The 18,033-nt window shown below is 39.9% G+C and overlaps 1 long non-coding RNA gene across 1 annotated transcript; it reads right to left on the bottom strand.

Annotated features, from left to right (window-relative positions):
* Positions 1 to 1,396: 1,396 nt before the first annotated feature.
* Positions 1,397 to 17,768, bottom strand: LOC116689532 (uncharacterized). The gene is made up of 3 exons (XR_004332018.1): positions 17,540 to 17,768; positions 12,541 to 12,544; positions 1,397 to 1,407 (listed from the first exon to the last, which is right to left on the bottom strand). It is a non-coding gene; the product is annotated as an uncharacterized LOC116689532 (long non-coding RNA).
* Between the last annotated feature and the right edge of the window lie 265 nt (positions 17,769 to 18,033).

Below are 18,033 nucleotides of genomic sequence, written 5' to 3'. Positions count from 1 at the left end.
AGCTGCATGGTCCTTTGTCTGGTTACTTGGGTGTTGTGTCCAGTGTGACTTAACGTTAGATCTGCAATACTGAAACTTATTGACATGTGAATGGAGATGCATTTCCAGTGAGGGTGTATAGCCTATAATCTGGCTCAAATTAATATGGACGGCGATCTAATTTTGATGATACAAATTCTCAAAATCATGTAGATATTGAGCAATTACACTGAAAATCTTTTAGATAACGGGAGCTTATTATTTACTGTAGCCATTCTAACAACAAGTCTGACCCTGAACGTCTTTTTAGTCTCCCATTTCACTCTTCACAATGCTGTCATGAGCATTTTAAGTGCTCATGTTATGCTTTTTGGCTTTTCCCTTTCCTTTGCTGTGTTATCTTTTTTGTGCATGTTATTGGTTTACAAAGTGAAAAACCCCAAGTCCCCCCCAAATCCCTTTACCTTCCCCAAAGAAAAACCAGCTCTTTTATAGCCCGCCTTACTTCCATAAAAAATGCACCTTTTGAACATATTTTAAATGCACACTTCTTCTAGGGGCACCCTTCATACACTGCTTTGAGGGGCTCAATCCTCCCAGTATGCGCTGGAAACTCCCACAAAGACTCCACCCAAAACAAATCTAAATAATATTTATTAAAAATTTGGATAATTTGGCCTGTCATGTATTTATTATTTTTTAAATTTAAAATCAAGTTGTCATGACAAAAGACATCTCGAAAATGCAAATTTTTGCAAAAAAATTGTATAATTTAGAGCATTTAATGAAAAACGCCAAACTATCAAAATTTCTCCCCCATGACGGGTGTCATGTATAAAAATGACGGCCGCGTCTTGTGAACCCCTTCCAAAAAGTTTTAAACCCAATATCGGGAAAGTGGGCCAAAATCTGTCATCGAAAGCGATCCCGGCGGGTCGCTTCCCCCATCCTCAAAGGGACCGGACCAAAAATTCCAAAGGGAGCTGTAAGCCTGATTCCTTACCACATTTTTTGGCTGACAGTAAAAAACTTCCACTCTCCCAAGGGACATTTAAACCTTAGTGCGGTTTTTTAATTAAAGGGTAAAAAAAAAAGAGACAGGGGTAGTAGAAGCTTCTGCAAGTCAAAAAGGAATAAGAAAACCTCACTAAAATGTTTTTTAACATAAAACCCCCTTGTTCCCTTTTTGGGCTTTGGTCACCCACCATCGGAACTACAGGGCTTATGTTTAGAAACCCCAAAGGGGGGGGCCCAGGTGCGGGGAAATTTTGTTGAAACTTGGCCAAAGAACTCAGGAGTCCCCAGGCCAGTCATAGTTTCTAAGGTAAAAAACAGACACTTGGGGTTAAAACCTTTGAGGGGCCCAACAAGGACGGGCCCAAAAAATAATTTTTAAGTTGGGAACCAAGGACATAATCCCTTTCCCTTCTCTGTGGGTAAACGTCTTAAGCCCTGTTAGGTTTAATTTTTACCATGAATTTTTGGGAAATTTATTTTTCCTATTTTCCCCCCCAATCCCCTTGCATACGTCCCCTGGGAGAAAAGTGCCGGTTTGTATTTGCCACGGGTCGGGCATATGTGGTTTTTGTTTTTTAATATTAACAGTCTATTCTAAACCGAGCCCATAAACACGCTTAGAGGGTGATTTTTTTTCATTTTCAAAAGTTTAAAACAGCTAAGCTACGCCGCCACGTTGGCGCAACAGCTTTAGCCTGCCTGCTAGGTAAAATTACAATTGTTTTTGGTGTTCCCCTTTAATGCCCGTTGTAAACTACCTGTGGTTTAGTGCACCTTTTGTACCATAATTGTATTAAAAATAAAGCTTCGCTCCTCAAATGGGGGGGTTTTTTTTTACTTCCCCAAAAACCAATGTTAATTAGCCTGACGTGTAGCGGATACGCAACATTTCGTAGCCCGCAGCAACTTCTTCAGTAGAGTTTGGTATGCTAACCACAAAAGCGTGGGGGGGCCCCCCTCAACCTGCGGTGAGTTTGAAATGGGACACCAAACGTTTTTTTTCCCAAGCCCGGGCTTTTTTTCATTTTTTCGTAAAGCAAAAGGAAAGTACCCCGTCGGCCTGGAAGACGCTCCACCCCGAGTCGGTGGAAACCAACTACTCTGCCGCGCATCGCGACCGGGGGGAAGAACCTTTATATTAAAACTCCCGGCCAATAAATTCAACCCCTTTAAGACCAATCTGACTACAGATTCATCGAAACCCCGGCTGGGTGGGTTTTTTAACCCCACGACAAAAGACTCGAACAACTTTAAAAAACTTTTTAAGGATACCGTGTACAAACGTTTTTTTTTTAAACCCGTGAAAAAGTTTTTTTGAAGTTCTCAGCTAAACGTAACTGAAAATGATTTTCTCCCAACCCGCTCTTCCTTAAAAAATTTCCCTATGGGTTTAAAGTGATGCGCTTTGTTTTTCAAAATAAAAAAAACCTATGTTAATTCACCTTTTCATTGTTGTTTAACCAAACTTTTAAAGTTTTTGAAAAGACCCTGACTTTTTATTAAAAACCCCCTCCCATAACAAATAATTCAATTGGGTTTTGGAAGGATAAACCAAAACCGGGGGCCATGTACTGGCACTTCTTTGCTACACCATCTGGGGGTAAAAGGGGGCCCTGAAGTTTTCAGATCTCAGTACTCGACTGTAGCAGTGGAATAGTATGGTTGGGTTTGTTTAAATTTTTAAAGCTTTGCTTGGGCAGCAAAGAAGGACCCGAGGGAGACAGGCAAAAGGGAACTAATTTTAAAAGGCCAAGTTTTCCCAAAACAAGAGCAACGGGGGGTTTCCCCAAAAACAATCCAATGAGGGTCTGGGGAAAAGGCAAAAAACCAAGGAAAAACGTAGAGGGGAAAACTCACAGGGGGGTTGGACTCCGACATAGCAAAGGACAGGGAAACAAAGGGGGGAAACACCAGGGCACACGGACAAACAAACAATGGAATCAAAAAAGACTGGGAAAGATCCAACAGAGCAAAGGAAAAACCCGGGTTAAAAACGGGGAATGAGGGACGGGAACAGGTGAGACATCAGTGTACTTAGGGGCGGGCAACGACAAAAAGTGAAGCTAGACAAGACAAAGGGGAAGACAAAAAGGAACGCACCAAAAAAAAGCGGAAAGTAGAAAAAAACACAACAGGGGGCAACGGGCCGTAAAACAGGCCACAAGAAAACGACAAAAAAAAACAAAGGGGCCCCAAAGGGAAAGGAAAAATAACCCCCCAAAAACCCCAAACCACAACGCTATTTTAGGTACACCATATTCATTTTGTTTTCTTTAGTATTGATCAAGGGAGGCTGTAAAGGCCCAAAAAGATGTCTTTATAAAGTCAAAACATTTTTAGCCCGTGTATCAGTGAAATTTCTAGGATAACCTTTCTCTCTCTAAAAAATGGTATAGAAAAATTTGGGATGAGCCGGGTACCGGCTGAAACGATATCCCAGGATAAACCCTTTCACCGAGTACAATATTTTTAAAAATAAAACGGGCAATATCTGTATCGGAAATTTAAAAAAACTCCTCAGCGCCCCCCCCCCCCCCCCACACACACACACACACCCCCGCTCTGTCATCTAATCACTAAACACCTCCCCCTCCCTCCTTTTCCCCTCCCTCATCAATCGGTCTGATAAAAGAAAACGTTGCGTTCACTCGTCATTCCTACGTAATAAGTTTGTAGCACTAGCCTTTCTAAATGAGGAAAAATGAAAAATTCCCCAAATCTTGACTTCCGTTTTACGGGGGCCCGGGCCCTTTTCCACCTCTTCCACATCCCTCATCGCGAGTTCTAGTCCAAGCGGACTTTGCTCCCCCTTGGGACTCATCTTCAAGTTTACTTTAAAACCCCGAACCAAAATTACCAAAACTAAATTTTAAACTTTTGGAACTTTTTAAAAATATGTACATACTTTATCTTTTTTTACCCAAAAATCAACCGTGGGGGTTAACCTCAACTGGGCTTTAAGTCGGTTTTTTTCCCTTTCCCCATTATTTTTGATACCACTGATTATTAGTTATGTTTGTCTGTTCATAGTTTTTGATATTTATTGTTTTGTCAAAAATTTTGCATGTCCTGTTGCGCAATGGGCCGGCCAAGAAAGGGGTTTTTGCTGTTTAAAGCCCAAAAAATTTTTTTCGAGTTTTCCCGAGAAAGGTGTGGAAATTAATTATTCATTGTTTTCCTCTTTTTTTTTTTAAAATATTTTCACCTTTATTTTGACAGGACAACTGAAGACTTGAAAAGGGGGGAGAGGGGGGGGGGAATGCAAGCAAGGGGCCTGGGCGGAGTTAAACCCGCCCCAAATCTAGGTGCCCCCTCTACCAAAGGGGGGCACCAAAGGTGATTAGGTAAAAAACCCTTCAAATTTTTTTAACCTTTTTATCTTAAAACAACAAAACCCTTTTAAAAATTTGAAAAAAATCCTTAATCCCTGCACCAATAAACTCTGTCTCCCCCGCTGCCTAACAAAGGCCATTGGGGGGAAAAAAAACTTTTTAAGTGCAACTGTTTGGGTTTTTTAAAAGCTAAAACAATGCTTTTTTCTAAAACAAGTACTTATGTCCCCCCTAAAAAAATCAAATGCTTCCTTAATCCTTTCTGACCCCACCATCCCAAAATTTCTTTGTTTATTTAATTAGGTCCTCTGGATTTACGTATAGAAAGAAAACTTTTTCCCAGCAAAGCAAACTTTTGCCCGCTTGAAAAACCATTCCTGCTGAGTTTAACTACGTTGAAAAAGATAATTTTTTTTCTGTGACCCGGGGGGGAAACCCCAATGTTCATGCGGAGGTTACCCAAATCTGAGGCTATGAAAAAAGCAAGAACAAAACCCCACATCCCATGCCACGGGGGCCTGGAAATAGAAACCCCAGGGGCGGGAATTTAATTCTGAAATGCACAATGATACAGGACGTTAAACTGGGGACTCCACATTTGTTTTTTGGTCATGTCATTTCATCATGCTGTTTAACTCAACCTTTTGTTTAATCTTCAATTGGACCCTAGCCTCTCCTCCTTGTCAATCCAACAAAACACATCATTTAATTTCTTAACGAGACAGCAGTCAAAAGGCCCACACATTGAGCCAAAAGTCCCACCTCAAATGTGTTAGCTAGAGATGGGGAAATGCTACAAGATAAAAAACCTTGATGTCTGGAGGAGGAAAAAATATCTTAAAACATTCTGACATTGTATCTAACTAACATTTTCCTGTATAAGCATATATCAAGTTATGGTAATATGGCAAATGTGATCACCCCATAGAGGCAAGGCAAGGCAAGGCAGCTTTATTGTATAGCACATTTCGCAAAAAGGGCAATTCAAAGTGCTTTACACAAAATCAGTTAAACAGATAAACCACAAGTAAAACAGTTAAAATCCAAGCTTTAAAAAACCCGGGTTTTAAAACACATGAATAGACAGTTAAAAACCAAAGAGAAACATAAAACACAAGAATAATTTACAGTGCAGCATAAGAAATTTAAAGAAATGATTAGCCCATTTAAAAAGGCAGCATCAATAGAAAGGTCTTCAGCCTTGATTTAAAAGAATGAGAGTACAGCGGATCTACGGGTTTTTGGGAGTTTATTCCAGATATAGGACAAGAACTGGAAAGCTGCTTCACCTGTTTAGTTCGACTCTGGGGACAGAAAGCAGACCTGTCCCAGATGACCTGAGAGGTCTGGGTGGTTCATAGTGTAGTAGCAGATCAGCAATATATTTTGGACCTAAACCGTTAAGTGATTTTTTAAATAGCAAGAGTACTTTGGAAATCAATCTTTGAGACACAGGAAGCCATGGTAAAGACTTAGAACTGGGTGATGTGACCGTCTCTTGGTCTTAGTGAGGACTCGACAGCAGCGTTCTGAATCAGCTGCAGCTGTCTGATGATTTTTTAGGGGACCTGTAAAGACCCCGTTACGAGTCAAGTCTACTGAAGATAAAGGCATGGACAAGTTTTTCCAAATCCTGTTGGACACATAAGTCCTTTTAACCCTTGATATTCTTAAGGTGATAGTAGGCTGACTTTGTAAATTGGGTCTTAAGGGTGGCTGTTAAAGTTCAGGTCTGAGTCCCATGACCACCCAAGTTTTCTGGCTTTGTCTTTTGTTTTTAAAACATTGTTGTTTGAAGCTGAGCGCAGACTTTAATCGTTCCTCCTTGCCCCAAAAAAAAAACCACCTAAATTTTTTTTCCTTCTTTTAAATTTCAAAAGTTCGGGGCACATCCACCGTTATTTGTTCGATGCACTTAGTCCGTTTTTGTATTGGACTATAGTCCCCTGGCGATAAGGTTATGTAAATTTGTGTGTCGTCCCCCATAACTATGGTAATTTATTTTGTTTTTCCTACTCTGAGCCAGTGGAAGCAGTAGATTTTAAAAAACAGAAGAGGCCCAGAATGGAGCCTTGCGGAAACTTCCCCACGTTATTTGTCGCTCAGATGCATAATTACCTATAGACACCAAAGTAATCCCTATTCTTGGGTGGATTAAAACCAGTTTAGTACGAGCCAGAAGGCCCAAACGCAGTTTTCCATCGGTCTAGTAGTATTTCATGGTCGACCGGTCAAATGCAGCACTGAGATCAAGTAATACTAAGATTGAAATTTTGCCATTATCTGTGTTAAGGGGTGTCATTAAAGACTTTGACAAGAGCCTTTTCAGTGCTGTGTTTGGTCGGAAACCCCGACTGAAAAGGTATCAAACTGTGCTTAGTGACAAGAATGGTTGATTGTTGAAAGACTACTTTTTCATGATTTACTTAAAAAGGGAAAGGGTTTTTGATATGCCTATAGTTGCCCCATTAGTGACTTGTCTAGGTTGTTCTTTTTAAGAGGGGGCTTGTTTACTGCAGTTTCGGGGCCTGTGGAAAAGATACCTGAAAGAAGAGATGTGTTCACAATCTGTAGAAGTCAAAAGTCAAAATTGGGAAAACCCATTTTTGAAAAGGGTCCCGTTGGTAGAACATCAAGGCAACAGGTCGGGGTTTTCAGATGTTGAATATGTCCCGGGTTTTTGTATGGTGACGGTGACATTCTGTCATATTGGAACTTTTTTTTGTTTGAACCGTGACAACACATCCTGACTTGATATGGAGGCACTGACTTTTTGTCTAATCTTTTGAATTTTGTCTTGAAGAAGGAGGCAAAGTCTTTGCAGGCCTTGGTAGATAAAGTTCAGATGCTACTGGTATGGAGGGTTTTTTAACCTATCAACAGTAGCAAACAAAGCACGGGAATTATTATTGTTTCTAGAGATAATATCAGAGAAAAAGGCCTTTTTGCATTCCTCTTCCAAATTATAAATGCGAAGTCTCTCTTTATAGGAGTTATAATGGCCCCAGGGATTGTTTTTCGCCACCTTCGTTCAGCTTTCCTACACTCTCTTGTTTCTGTTCTCACCAGTAGGACATTTCCCCATGGAGATTTTTTTTACCAGATACAACTTTGACCTTGTGGGGCAATGGCATCAAAAACATTTGAAATTTTACAGTTGAAATTATCTACAAGCTCACTGACTGATAGCCCAGAGAGGGCTGGTGTGGAGGAGAAAAGCTGAATAAATGGTCACTGGTTTTTTCCCAGTGATTACCGTTTTCTGATTATCTTTGTTTGGACATTTTTGGGCACAGAGATAGTGCCGTTAAAGAAAACACAGGAATGATCTGAAGAGCAACGTCAGTCCCCAAACAACCTTGGAAATGTTCGACCTTTGGAGACAATCAGCCCAAGGGTGTGCCCCTTATTGTGGGTGGGCCCCGTCACATGCTGAGTCAGTCCATAGTTCTCAAAAAACAACACAGCTCTTTTGGCCCCTGTCCTGGGGGCTGTCAACATGAATGTTAAAATCACCGCAAGATTACAATCCAAGTTAATGCGATAATAGACAGCAGTTCAGTGAAGTCATCAATGAAGGTTGCACATATTAGGGGGCCTGTAGATATTTAGAAACATCGCTGAGGGGAAAACTTAATTGAAGAGCAAAATATTCAAAAGAAAACAAAATTTCCATAACATATTTGCGTACAGTGGAATGAGTCTTAAACAAATGGCGACTCCACCTCCTTTCTTATTCACTCTATTCTCACTCATAAAATGAAGTTAGGGGGAGCGACTCGATGAGAACAGCAGCGCTGTTATTATGTTTTAACCCCGGGTTTTAGTTAAAACATAAAATCTAGATTGTGCTTAGTAATAAAATCATTGATTAAAATGATTTTCCCGCCAAAAACCTGACGTTTATTAGTAGTGTTAGTGTGTTTTTATTTTTTGGGACAGGCTGTAGCTGACAAGGAAAGGAGCCAAATTTTCTAAGTTTGCAGTTAAGTGCTTATTCACCATTCTTTTCCTATACCTATCCCCACAGAAATTGAGGAAGAATTGAATCCACAGGGCCCGGGCTTGTCTTGAAAAGAGTCATAGTATCACTAGTCCTGCAGCCAAGGCCCGGCACATATCAGATAGTCTTGCCAGTTTTGCACACAAGCGTCCTTATCAGTCTGGGGGGAAGGAGTTTTCTGACATCCTGGGAGTGGTGCTTGGCGTTTTACTTTTGCCCGGGGTTGAGCCATGGGGGTAGGAAGGGGTGCTAATTGATGGGGGAAATAAGGGAAGGGGGTGTGGAGACATCAGTAGAGCAGGGGATGAATCCTCAGAAGGTTCGGGGTTTTGGGGAAAGGGTTTTAGGGGTGCTGGACGGGTGAGAGGGGAGTGGAGGTTTCGTGTCCTCTGCTCTCTGGTTCTCCCATGGTCAATCTTTGCAAAAGGGGGGCTGTGCTGGATCATGCCGCACTTTGTTGTTCTTCCTTTTGTTTTGTGACCTTGGCAAAAGGGGGCAGATGTGTAGCGCAGAAAGTAAAGCAATTAGAGGTGAACAGCTTTACTCCTGGGTTTAAGGGGAAAGTCATCGCTTTAAAAAGATGTCTGCGCCCCCAGAAAATGTTTAAATTGTCAATGAACTTCAGAGAGTGGACGGGTACATTCAGTTGAACGCCATTTGTTTAGTCCCAACGTCGGTGAAACTCTCATCTCCCCCTTCTGACTGACGGTATAGGACCACTGATAAACACATTTGCGCTTAGGGGGGGACTGTGTCAAGCATTCCCTAAAGTCCAGTTTCAGCAATTCAGACTGTTGCTTTAACACAATATTTTACCCTATATGCGAATAATGGTCTTCACAGGTTTGGGGGTGCTGCCACGATACTGGGATTTTTTGGGGCAAATCAGGACACCAGTCTTGGGAAAACATAGTATTTTTTGGGGTTTTTACTGTTTTTTAAATCTTTTACCCGCAGAGTCACCCACCAATCAGGTTTGAGGCCCGTTGTTAGCTTTTTACTTTTTGAATTGCTCTCAGTCCTACCCTGCGGGGTGGTGATGAACGCGTCCCGGTCACAGATGACTGTCCAAGCTCTTGCACAGAGGAGCAATCTGTTATCCATTGCACACAAGGTTGTTGGGGGGCATTTTGTTGCTTATTTTCCCTTTTTCAGCTGTCCACGACTGTGTCCTACTAGTCAGGGGTTTTAAGAGGGGCTCTGCCCAGATGATAAAGCAGCCAAGCCGTCATATCACAACCTTTAGGGGCCCCCGGGCCCGTTTGCGTCCTCCCATTTCCCAGGAAAATTTTACTCTTTGGCTTCGCACCAGACGGTTTTCCCGGGAGGACCGCCACTTGTTGATTTATTACCAGTTCCCCTCCTTTTTTCTTTGTTCTTGTTGGTGCTAATTGCCGGGTGTTTGCATAATTCTGTCCATTGTTATGGCCTGGTAAGTGGTTTTATTCCACAAGATCCGTTAACTTCCACTTCACTTCTAGAAGGAACCTGGTTCCAGAAGTGCAAAACTTTTGAAGGAGTTTTTATAGTCTTTACGGAGAAAGGAGGCATTTGCTGCTAAATTAGCTTTAGCTCAATCACTGTAGACAGGTTGAGCTATTTGGGAGGCCACGCTCACCAGAAATTTTAAAATATGCATACCTACATGTCTACAAAAATGTTAGTCCAGTTTTTGAAGTGTTTCCAAGAGCCGCTGCTCATAGTTTCTCAGAGGAAAAGCCGATTATCACAAAAAATCAGCAAAAAATCAACGACAGGAGCAAGCAGCAAAGCGTTGCCTGTAAAAGCGGGAAACCAACATGACTAAAATATTAATGGCAGGCATGCTGACTCACTCATTGGTTTGTTGAGATATGCTAATCTGTTGTGAGTTGCCGTTACAGCCAGCCTCTGGCTGGATGTGGAGGGGAGGAGTGAGGGAGGTCCACGTTACATCCAACTTCACTGACATACATCTAGCCAAAGCCTAAAACACCCCGCTTATCGCCATTTAAAATCAACAAAGACCATTTAATCAAAAGATGAACATCATTCGGGGTTTCGAAGACTTAAAACTGCGATTGTGACCATTAAACTCTTATGAAATGTTTACGAGGTAAAAAATCAAATTAGAAGTGGGTCACTTTGTCAAAGACTTCTACAGAAATCGACCTTCTTAGAAACTGCATTTGTCGCCCCCTGCTGGAATTCAGATAGTATCAATAACTCTGTTTAGAGTTAACATACACATGAGCACATTATAAAACTCAAAATTCAAATTGTATCAATATAGTGAATCCTATTTCTTTCCAGGCAATGGACGACATTACACTCTTACATCATAAGCCTCCCCTTGTATTGGAATATGAGGACGCTGGCGTAAATATCGCCACTTCACAATCCACAAAATTCACATGTTTTTTGTTTTTCGGAACTTAGATTTTGGTTAGGATGTTGGTCATTTCCAACATCTTTCTATCCCCTGCTTTGACTCATAAATTCAACCTCAAGACTAACGGTTACTGATAGCTAGTGAGTTAGCGAAGATTATCCCTTCAGATCACAGTGGACTCTCCATCCAAACTCCCAACTGGACCTTCGACTGCCACGAGTTCCAGACTCTTTCAAGTAAATTCCCGGTTTGTGATGATCACTCGGAAGCTTTGACACACCTGGTCGGCGGGCTGTTTGCTTATTGGCCTCCCACCCATCAGGAGTGCTGTATTATTGAATGAAGGGGGGAAATTGTGCCAGTTAACAGCTGATTGTAATTTACGCCAAAAGCCAGCAGTAGGGGAGAGAGGCAGCATGGAGCTCACAGAATTAATCCTGGGTAACAAAACTGGTTTTAACCACAGAGATACAGTATTGAATCAACATGGGGAGACCCATCCATTTTTCCATGTCTTTTAAAATATTGTTTAGAGCCACAGAATAGTTATCAATCTGGTTTAAGCAAGGGAAGACCTCAGTGCTTAAATATTTAAACTGCTTAACAATAGGGAATGTCGGCAGAGATGGTTGAATTGCGGCCAGAGTCATTTAAATGAAGTAGTGTAGACTTTGACTAGTTCATTCTAAAGCCTGATAAGCACCCATCCATACTCCTTGCATAAAAATAGAAGGTGAGGAAGGAACTAAGATGGGTTTTCTAAAAAAAAAAATTACGCAAATAAGTAGAGATGATGCTGTGTATTAGGAATGCATATTGGTGACACCATAATCAATTGGCGAATGGCTTGAGCCAATCCTGTTTTTCATTTACTCCACACACTCTCTGTATATCTTTATTTTCTGTATTTACATTTTTCCATTACAAGTAACTTACTTTTTCAATTTTGTTTATGGTCACAGGTAAATATAATTTATATTATTGTTATCTACTTTTGCTATATTATTTTAATTACATATTCAATTCAATTTTAACGTCACTTACTTACACTGCAATATTATTTTTTGTACTATGGCAACCGCATTTTACAATACCATTTATTTGATGCCACTTTACATTCAGTCTATACATTCATTGTCTGTTTTTTGCCTGTTTATGTGTTTTACTTGTTGTTTTTTTTGCTTTTACTGTAGCAAACTGCTGCTGCTGTTGCAAGGGAATTTCCCCACTGTGGGATGAATAAAATATTATCTTATAGTGACCTGACTAAACAACTAAACATTTTAGAGCAGAAACATATTGAAACCAAAGATCCTGCTCTACTACAGCAAATAGCTGCATTAAAAGTAGACCTAAATCAGAAGCTCGATGACAAAGTGACACTTAATCTCAAATATATCAAACAAACGTATTACGAAAATGGACCTCGAGCGAAAAAAATATTAGCCTGGCGACTAAAACAACAACAATTAGACAGATCCATCTTTAAAATTAAAAACCCTATTTCCAACCAGATGTGTTTCTCCCCAGACGAAATACATAAATCATTTGAAATATACTACAGGAACTTATATAGTCAACCTGAATTGACTGAGCTTCCCTCAGTAAAACAGTTTCTAGACTCCTTAGACCTCCCCTCAATTGGCATTGAGCAAAATAAGTGGATATCAGCAGATATCACACCAGAAGAAGTTGATAAAGCCATCTCAAAATTGAAAGCAAGTAAGTCACCTGGAGGAGACGGATTACCAGCTGAATGGTATAAAATATTTAGGAGATCTATAATACCTCTGTTGTTAAAGTGTTTTAATCATGTGCTTAAAGGAGGGAAACTCCACCATCCTGGAAACAAGCATAATATCCATTATACCAAAACCAGGAAAGGATAAAGTGAGTGTAGCTCATACCGCCCCATTTCGATCTTGAACATTGATTACAAAGTATTCACTTCAATAATTGTCAGTAGACTAGAAAATATTATTCCCGAACTGATTTATACAGACCAGACAGGTTTTATCAAAAATGACGTACTCAGGATAATGTGAGGCGAGCGTTACACCTGTTCGACTTTATGAGCAGAAATAATTTGAAATCATTAGCAATCAGTTTTGATGCTGAAAAAGCCTTTGATTCTGTACGATGGGAATACTTATATTTGGTTCTGCAGCGATTTGGTTTTAATAATACATTTATAATAGTTTAAAATCACTATATAGTTCACCAGAAGCCCGGATCAAAATAATGGAGGCCTTTCGGTACAATTCCTCTGGAACGAGGTTGTAGACAAGGATGTCCTCTGAGCCCTATCCTTTTTGCACTTTTTATAGAACCTCTTGCTCAAAAGATCAGGGAAGACCCAGAAATTAAGGGAATCATATTTAAGGGAAGAGAATACAAATTATGTCTATATGCTGATGATGTCCTGGTGACCTTATCAGAACCAGATGCCAGTCTATCCAACCTCATGTCCTGCCTCCACCAATTTGGACTTCATTCAGGTTATAAATTATTGGAAAACTCAGACCCTGTGCTTTAACTACTCACCCCGAGAGGAAATAAGTAACCAGCTCAAATTTAATTGGAAAACAGAACCATGAAATATTTAGGTGTAAATATTACTAGAAACGTAAACAAAATATACAAAGCTAATTATGGTACTATGACTAATAAAGTTAAAAATAACCTGGACAAATGGGCTCCCCTGATGCTCGATTGTACAACCGAATAGAAATCATAAAAATGATAATTTTACCTCAACTGTTATTCCTTTTTCAATCTTTACCAATAGAAATTCCCCCCAAGCAGTTTTAACGAGTGGAACCGGATCATTTCCAGGTTTATATGGCAGAATAAGAAACCAAGGGTACGTTAAAAACGTTACAGTTACCAAGAGATAAAGGAGGAATGTCACTCCCATGTTTGGAAAATTATTACAGAGCAGCACATCTGCAATTTGCAGTTTACTGGTGTGAAGAGGGTATGAAGCAAATGGAAAGAACTAGAATTAAGTCAAATTGATATCCCCCTGCAGGCCCTGCTGGGGATAAACACCTCAAGACTAAATATGCAGATGAGTTGTGTGTTGCCACAAAGGTCCCTCTCAATATCTGGTTTAGAGAGTTCCAAAACCCACTTTTGGAGAGGAAGACTAGGATATTGAGATGGATCGAGCACGATAGGGACTTTGTACCAACACAACTTGACTCAAAATTCAATCAACTAACCAGAAAAGGCTTGACATCATACTGCATGATTTCTTCTGTTACTGATCTGAAAGTTTCCAACAACTGCAGGAAAAGTTTGACCTTGACAAACGAGACTTTTTCAGATACTTGCAGCTCAGGCATCACTTTAATAAGAACATTAAAATGTTGGGAAAAAATGATCAGGACCTCATTACTATCTTTATCGATGCTTATAAAGGTAAATCTTATAAAGAGGCTGTCCAGACTATATGTGTGCTTAGAAAATAATAAAAAAACATCTACATTATATATTAAAAATACATGGGAAGAGAGGCTAAATAACGCTGACGGAGGATGAGTGGCTCAACATTTGCCAACAAACTCAACCACCACTAACTCAGGTCACTGGAGGGAATTCTCGTGGAAGAATATTGTTAGGTTTTTTATATCTCCCAAAAGGACATTTTCTCAGACTGGCAGATCTGAATCTGGGCATTGTTGGAGACGATGTAACAGTGTAATGGCTGACCACTTTCATATTTTCTGGGGCTGCCCATTGATTCATTCCTTCTGGCTGAAGGTAGCCAAAGAGATGAGAGCAATTCTTGGTTTCGAAATTGAGTGCGAATTTAAAACTATATACCAAATTTGATAATTTACCAAATGAACTCAATACTCAAGATAAGTACCTTCTGAAAATACTACTAATAGCAGGAAAGAAATCAATAACAAGACGGTGGCTCAGTGGGAGCCCACCGACGTTGTGTGACTGGTCAGCCATTGTTGAAGAAATACGTGAAATGGAAATGCTTACCTTCTCCATTAGACTCCAGGAAAACAAATTCCAAAAATGTTGGTCGAAATGGTTAATATATATGAATTTGAAAGTAAATTGAGTATTGTTAACTTCATTATTCTGGGTACTGTAAGGACTTGGTAAGTCTGCAAAGTAACTCTCACCTGTTTGACTCTTCATGGAACTCTACAAGCACTGTAACCTGTACATCTAAAATCTTTGTTTTAAGTTAATTTTCTTTGTGATGTATTGCTGTCTCCACCCCCCCCCCCCCCCCCTTGGTGACCTCTCTGTTCAGATTGCTGTTCACTGCACTTGAGAATTTTTTTTTTTTTTTTTTTTTTTTTCATTTTACTTGAATTTGGGGTGTGTGTGTTGGTGTTGTTTTGCTATGTATAAAAAATTTACCAAAAATAAAGTATAAAAAAAAAATATTATCTTATGTTATCTTATCTTATCAAGAGAAATGACAAATAATGCAAGACTCGAGGGGCAACCTTGGCGGGAATCTGTAGATACTGTAACTAAATAGGAGTAGGTATGTCCCGTTAAGACTTGGGCTGAGGGATTAGAATACAAAACTTTAATCATACCAATAAAAGTTTTACCAAGGCCCATCACCTCTAAGACTGACCATAAAAATCGCCACTCAAGTCTGTCCAAGGCTTTCATTGCGTCAAGAGAAAGAAGTGACACTATGGTCTTACTGTCCTCTTCCGCATCAACAATGTGGAGAAGGCTGGGAGCTTTGCAAAGATTTTTATACTCAGAGGTCTCAATAGCTAGAACACTCTGGATCCTGCTTTTTCAAGAGTAAGGAAATTAAGGCTGTGTTAACATACCTTGAGAATTCACCCTTTTCAATAGAGAAGTTAATCATGTCAAGAAGGAAAGGGCCCAACATTTCCCAAAAATGTACATCAAAGCTTGGTGGTTTTCCTTTTTGCATTCTCACATGTACTGCCACCCTTAGTTCCTCAATAGCAATCAATTTGCCCAAGATTGCTCATTCCTCTGCTGATAACTGAGGCAAGTCAAGCTGATTTAACCATCTGTCACAGTGAGATCTATCCAAAGTAACCTTGTATATTGGAATAAAATGTCTTATTTGTGTTGTTTATTTCAACAGGGTCAGTTACAAGATTATAATTTAAAGATTTAATAGTGCAAGAATCTGCAAAATAATCACAGGACCTTAATCTCATAGCGACAAGGTGACTAGGTCTAGCACCCTAAAAGTAATAGCGCTGTCTTGCTCTGGGAATTAGAAATTCAGACTTATGTTTCAGAATGTTGTTTATCATGACTAATGATTGTTCTAAAGCTATTTGCCAGAGGTGGAAAGTAACAAAATACATTTACTCATGTTACTGTTTTGAGTAGTTTTTTGTGCATTTTGTATTTTTCAAGTAGTTTTTAAAGTCTGTATTTTAAAATGTACTTGATTACGTTTTGAGTTAAGTATTGTACTTCGCTACATTACAAGTCTTATCTGTTACTGAGTTAAAAAACAAAAACACTTTGACTAACGAAAACCAAAAGAAAGAAAAGAAAATCGGACCTGGAACCACTACAGCAGCCATCGTCAAATGGATTCTGCTATTTAGCATTTACAGCAGGCAACATTAGACAGGAAGAGCAAAAACCCACCCCCCTGTATTTGCGTATCTATTCACATAGCGGGACAGCGATGGTCGCGCTCCACCAATGCTTTATTAAAGTTGTAAGGAAGCTGCAGCAGTTATTATTGAAATAGTGAAACAGACTATTCCATAGTGATATATGCAACCGTAACCCCATAATGCCATCAGTTCAGAAAACAAGCCAGGCAGAGTACACAGTATACTACATGTTAGTGCACTCATGTAAGCAGCCGAACAGAGACACACTACTTCTTTTAAAGGTCCAATGTGTTCCCATTTAGCTTTGAAATCATCTATTGTAATCAACTCTCTTGCGCCACGCATTTCAAAGTACGTATTACAGCTATGGTAGCCTTCACGCTTCAAAAAACCAAGATGACATCCATGTCTTCATCCAGCTTTCCCTCCGGTGATTAGGTCTGTTCATTTAGTTTTTATTAATTGTGAAATTGTATCTAAAGATTTTGTGAGTACAACAAAGTGTCTTGTTGATGTTAGCTATGTTGATGTTAAGTTTGCTATATTTTATAGCTAACACCACCTAGCAAATTTGTAATGACTACAAGCTAATGTCATATAAACGTTACCTAAATGCTAGCTATATTATTCAACTCGCTATGTTTTCTATCTTGAGTACATTTTAACCTCTCTGCATAAAGAGTTAGAGATCATTATCCGATAATTCAAAGACAGGCAGCGGACGCTGATGCTTGTCTATGGTGGCTACATGGATTACTGCCTTGCTTTCAAGCTCCATAGTAGTGTAGCTACAGAACTGTGCACAGTGTCCTGGAGAGTCATTTCTGCAATCATCTACAAAATGATGATATCCATGGTCAAGGATACCCATTTCACACTCATTGCTGTGCCCTTAAACAAGATGTTTGTGTGTAAAGGAGCAGCACTGCCACACACTTGACCTGTCTGGGGAACGCCGGTGCATCTCTCCACAAGAAAAGCTACAAACTTAACAAGCTTTATCAGACAGTTCTCATAAGTCACAGCTGCCAACACTAACAATGTCTTCTTCACAGACGAACTTCTCAGGGCCTGGCAAAATCGGCATCTCAAGACTTGGCAAGGGGTCATCAGGACAATCTTCGCTAACAGGCAGGCCATGCACGGTCTCATCGAGCCCAATAATAGGAAGATGGTCAATGGAGAGAGCTGCTTTTAGTACACCACCCATTCTAGGGAGGAAGAATATAGAAACTGGTCTTTCCATCTTTGGAAGGCAGCTCCATTGTTCACTCTTTTTTTCTGATGAAGTGGATATCTTGCTCTTTTCAAAATCTTTTTTCTAGGCAAAGAAGAAGACTCCTTTTCCTGAAATTTGGATTTTGAATATGTGTGGTCCTCCATATTTCCTTCTTCAAAGCTTGCTGGGGCCGGGAAGCAACGATACCCATTAGCAGCACCTGTGAGTTTATCATGTGACAGCGAAAATGCGAGAATGGGAGCAGTATATCCTGTATGTCCCTTACCTGCTAACGTATTTCAAGATGGGGCATGAATATGGAGCATCTACCCCAGTTCATGCAAATGCAAATGTCAAATTTCAACCAATAGGAATACTTAAAATTGATGGTGGTGGTAAATATTCATGAAAAACGACAGGTTTGAAAACAGGGCAAGACAGATTTTGATCATGAACAACTAAAAACGTTACATCTGGACCTCTAAGTAACCTTTTTCGGTCAAATATTA

The sequence above is a fragment of the Etheostoma spectabile genome, chromosome 5, assembly GCF_008692095.1.
Source record: "Etheostoma spectabile isolate EspeVRDwgs_2016 chromosome 5, UIUC_Espe_1.0, whole genome shotgun sequence".
Lineage (NCBI taxonomy): Eukaryota > Metazoa > Chordata > Actinopteri > Perciformes > Percidae > Etheostoma > Etheostoma spectabile.
This window is presented reverse-complemented; position numbering and strand designations above follow the sequence as displayed.